Source organism: Adiantum capillus-veneris, chromosome 19 (assembly GCF_014529385.1).
Source record: "Adiantum capillus-veneris isolate H3 chromosome 19, ASM1452938v2, whole genome shotgun sequence".
Taxonomy (NCBI): domain Eukaryota; kingdom Viridiplantae; phylum Streptophyta; class Polypodiopsida; order Polypodiales; family Pteridaceae; genus Adiantum; species Adiantum capillus-veneris.
The window spans coordinates 18,246,046-18,251,561 of NC_140949.1; positions in this window are offsets into that span (position 1 = coordinate 18,246,046).

Genomic DNA, 5,516 nt, shown 5'->3' on the forward strand with positions numbered 1-5,516 from the left:
ACAAAGTGCATTGGCAAATTTTTTTTTTAAAATGCATGTGTATTTATAGCTCTAAATCAAGTGTAGTCAAAATTCTCTTATTTCTCATAGAGAGAGAGAGAGAGAGAGAGAGAGAGAGAAAGAGAGAGTTACATGTTGTCACAATCGGAGGGAGCAAGGAGTCTTGGTTGCCGATCACAAACCCAAAATATATCTGACAAGGAAAACATTGGAATAAAGGGTTGTCTTTGTGCTAAAGAACGGTTATGCAGAGAAGAACGTTGGGTTGCAATATATAAAATGCATTACCAAACAAGGAAATACGTAGATTCATATCAACCACCTAGGAATAAAGTAAACATGTTCATAGTGCATTGAGTACGGCAATCCATAAGTTGAATTGTGTATTTGTGAGAAAGAAAGTGTGTATCTATTTGATTGAGCAAAGAAAAGAAGTGTAATTGTGTCTAACTATGTATCTATTTGTTTAATTGTGAGAAAAAAAAGTAAGCACTTGTATTTATTTGATATATAGATATGATGATCAAGATTGAGCATGCACTAGTGAGGCAAACATGTAGCTAAACTAAATTTAAGGAAGCATTGACAAACTCAAAGAAGTACAAAAAGCATCAACATACTATAAATATGAAACTCCATTACCAAAATTGATAATTGTGTATGGGTGTCATCCAATTGTCCAAGCCGGAGGACAATGTTCGAGTCAAGCTACATAAAAGGAATGTGAATAGTTAAACATTTTGTCTTGCAATGAAGCCTCACATAGTGAAAATGCTAAGTAAATAATGCACGTCATGCAAAAATGCCATAAAAAAGTATGGTGGAGAGTTGGCATTGTGGTTGCTCAAAAAATTATAAGAAACAGAAGTCGTGCCCTTCCCCATGGGCCATAGGATATCTATGGTGGGATACAAATAACAAACCTTGGAGTGTTGTTGAGTTGGAGTGGTTGTTGTGTAGTCGAGATGTTTGCTATTGTGAATATATGTACTTTCTGTGACACACAAAATAGGAGGGATTAATTGCTCCTTGTTTGCTTCAACACTCACATTTTATCTTTGCCATCAGGGTCAAAAAGCCCATGGCATGCTCTCTTCATATTTTTTACCTTCTCTCACATTGATCTTGTCTACCACAATCTTCATCATGGTGTGGATCATATCTACTACGATCTCCATCATCATCTCTTTACAACTTCTGCCATCTTGTCAATTATCACGTTCACTTATGTTACCATGTCTACCATCACCACTACTTTCGTGTTGTTCCTCTTGCTTCAATCTAGCTTGATGCTCAAGCTTATTTGATTCGCTCTCTATCATCAAGGACAGAGAGCGCAAGGAAGACTCAGATCTTTTGTTTTGATTGCAAGCTTTGTTTATAAAGCCTACCCACTAAAAGACTAGCTATGATTGGAATCATAGCAAGTTATGGTGATGGATGCAGATGATTGAATACGTAGGCTTTCAGGAGGACTTCAATAGAGGTCACGTAGCAACAACTGTTGTCAAAGGGGCCATCAAGTCCACTTGCATGCACTGTTTGCTAGCCGAAGGGATACTGGTGGTTTATCCTTGTATGCATTCTTGCTTTTGAGAGAGAAGACAACATGATGTTGGCAAGAAAACTTTTGTCGAAGTCGTCAGGAAGAGTTTTGATTTCAATTTTACAAATTTCTCTCTCCAAAAGTTGCTTATGAGCATGTGCACCCTCAACCCACATGGAAGCATGGAATCCACCCTTTTTTGTTTCTCGCTTTTGCAAGCCTATTTACTACCAATCCAATATATAGGACACACTAGACACCCTCAACGACGACGATCGTGTCATGCTATAGTCAAAAACCTAGATATCCGCTTCCGTTCCATACCTTGACATTTTATGGGATAGTTGGCATAAAATTCCCTTTTGACCAACTTGCGTGCATGAGATTCTAGCAAGTCCTTCAAATAGTACGCAATTCGTTGTTGAAGATGCGCTCTTCCATCACACGTCATACACTAGTGGCTAAATGTTACCCGAACAAGGGCACCCCAAAAGGAAGAAGAGTTGGGCACCAGTTTTAGGAAAGTCACCAATTTGCATGTGTATACCTAGTTATAGATGTCTACTTGTCCAACACATGAAATAATAGTTGTGATGTCGCGAGGACTACATTGGTGAGTCTCTTCTACCAAAAAATTTTATTTAAAAATTTGAGAAAGCTCTACAACGTGCGCTGATTAGTGTCATTTGATGGCCAATTTTGCATCACATTGGCTTCATTGATGACGAGAGTAGGAAACCTTCCATCTTTCTCTCATGCCATATACCACAATAAGGCTTTCAAGATCAGCTAAAGCTGTGTATGACCCTCATGGATTTGTTTGTTGCATAAGCTTAAAGAAAACCGGGTATCACACTGGTTGCCGTGGGAATTGTTTTGTGACAAAGTCTGTGAGAACAACGCATTCGAGTCTACATGCATTCTACTCACGAGCTCAGCAAGAGGGAGGTTACTTGAAAACCCATCCTTAAGACTCCCAATGAAGGACTCTGCAGTGGTGTGCTCTCCAAAACACATGTCAATCAAGATCACCACGACATCTTGCTTGGCAAGATGTTTGAGGATAGTGGACTTGCCACAGTCGGGTGGACCTGTGAGAATAAGAAGTTGCCCGGGTCGTTTGAATAGGCGATTCAACTAAGAGATCTCCTCTCTCTAGTCAAACATCTCCTCCACCTCAAGTGGGAGTGCTATTAGAGCCCTTTATAATTTCTCTTCATAAGTTATCTTGATGCACTAAGTATGTCGGAAGGAGCTCGCCATGCTAGAGCTATACTCCAGCCTCGTCCCATAGACAATATGAGAACGCAGACGCAAAATCATGGTGCCTTACGATCCTTCAAAATCTCACGTGAACTAGATTATAGCTCTTGCTAGGTGTCTTTGCGGTTGTTACGAGAAAACGAGAAGGGTTTGCACCAAAGGTACTCGTTTAGGTCATCATGGTTGTGCCACCGAGAATGGGGAGATTTCTCATGACCATTAGAACACATGACGTTGGCTTCTCTCAAAACACGTGATCAACAAAAACAAGTGAGCTTGTTTTCGGTGTTATTAAGAGCCAGTTCACATGAGGGTTTGATTTTCAAAATGTTGGCAATATGTTGCCAATTGTTTGGTTTCACATGGAGTGTTTCCACTAAATAGTTGGCAACATGTTGCCAACAAGTTCCCAAACGGCTCCATGCCCAAGGGGTGGAGCAAGATGGCAACCACAAGTGAAGACAAAGAGAAAAAAGTGTTTTTAGTTGAATGGAGGAAAAGACAAACTTTTTTTCCACTTCTCTCTCTATTCTCTCACTTACTTTTCCCATTCATTTTTTTTTAAAAAAAAATCTCTCCCACTCTCTCACGTTTTTAATACCTTCCATGAGAACTCACAAAATCAAGTTGCTGGTTGGCAACTCAGCCTCTCATGTGAACTAGCTCTAAGTGTGAATGAAAAGCATGCACGTGATCATTGGCCAAGCGATTTGGGACGAGGGCAATGGTCTAGATAGAGCATGCCAAGTGGCCACATGTAGGGTCACATGTAGGGTCAATAAAGAGAAAAACCTTACCAAGCAAGTATGCGAAAGAGAAATGAAAATCTTCTTTGGCGTAAATCATGTTTTAGGCATTATGCGTTTACTCAATAGCTCATGTAAGGCGGTTCCTTTTGAAAGCAAAGAGGGGAAAAGGAGAAGAATCTTCACGTATCCTATAATGAGTCGCTCTTCTCCTTTGATCTTTTCTCTCCTTTATACCCTCCTTCCCCCTTTTCCTTTGGGAACCTTGTCTAGGGGCAAACAAACTAGTTCAGGCCTTGCCTTGCCCCACCCTAAAAGCCAATATCCAAGGGATCCCTTTTCAGCTAGGACACTCAAGAGCATCCACAAAGCTTAGGTCCATTCCCACGATTCCACGCAACGTTGAGACCGATTGTAAAACAAGTCTTTCGGTGATAAATTATGAGCTAGTAATTCTCGGACAACGTAGTCAAGGAACATCCCTAGGGTTTCTCAATTCTACACATTATCCTTTTTTAAATCCATATATTTTGATTCTTTAACATAGCCATCTCGTTCATGAATATGTATGCAATGGCTTTTCTTAAACCCACAATTGGATGTGAGCCACACACCAAGAAAACTCTTGGCCTACTAAACAACGTAGCAGTATTGGCTCGCTCCCTTTTTTGTAACTTTGTTAAGATATAGGATCGCATGCATCGAGGATGTAAAGTGCATTTGTTTTTTTCAGAAAACTCACAATTGTGAGTGAGTGGATTATATTAGCAACTCAAAAGAATTACAGATTTTAATCATGCTCATGCCGAGCCATGACATTTTCCAGCAACCATAGTTACATCGGTTGAAGGGTATGGTCTGTGTGTTGTTTCTATTTTTAGATGTACCTTGATGAGTATGCTAATCGATCAATGTTTGAGTGCGAGTGTGGGCATGCATGCATGCTCATTTCACGAGTTGTGGGTTCAAGTTCCACCTCAATATCAACGGCACCTAAGAATAAAAAAGAGGAAAGGTAGGCATTGACAAATCTTCACTGAGACTTGATACGTTCATCCTAACCTCTCTGTCTGAATTCTTTATTCTAGGATTGCAATGTGAGCAAATAGCATCATGTCCATTGTCGTATATTTTAACTTCAAAAACTTCGTATATTTTATTCTAGGATTGCAATATGAGCAAATAGCAACAAAGAATTGAATGAAAAGGGACATTTACACTGCAGGATACAGCAATGCACTTTGTGTGATTTTTTACACCTTCACAAAACATGTGTCATTCTATGCAAATATCTATTTGAATGGTGGTCTTTTTGCATGGCTATATCTACATATAAGCATATCTCTTTCCCTTAAATAAGAGAAGGTGGCATTGTTTCAATAAATAAAAGGCAATGGAAGCAATTTCTACCTATTGTCCTTTAAAAGCACTAGTATGTAGGCACCCATAACATCACCTCTCTCTCTCTCTCTCTCTCTCTCTCTCTCTCTCTGCACACTGGGGTAAAGCCTCGGATGTAGGATAGAGAGACTCGTGGTAGAGGGGTAGGCCAAAATCCCTCCCCCTTTATATATAGTATAGAAAAGATGCACAAGGCCACTATGTGTTCTTCGCCAACATTTCTCATGTTTATCTTATCATCCGCATGGGCAACGGTGTCATGAATTAGCAAAAGTAGTCAAAGAAAGTAGATTTGCACATTTTAAACTAGAGGCAGTAGGAAAGACTCATAGGTTTGTCGCAAGAGGACAAAGAGAAATGCTTTTAGGAGTTTGAACCAACAGTTTTAAGGTTCCAAAGATGCAACTTTTGGGCTTTTCAAAGAGACAGCCACTATCAAAAGAAGTAGCCTCATTCAATTCGTAATGGATATTGGGCACTAGGCTAAACACTGCCTTCCAAGTTCCATATTTCTAGACGAGACACTAACACGTTGTTGCTGTTTTCTAAAGGATATGTTC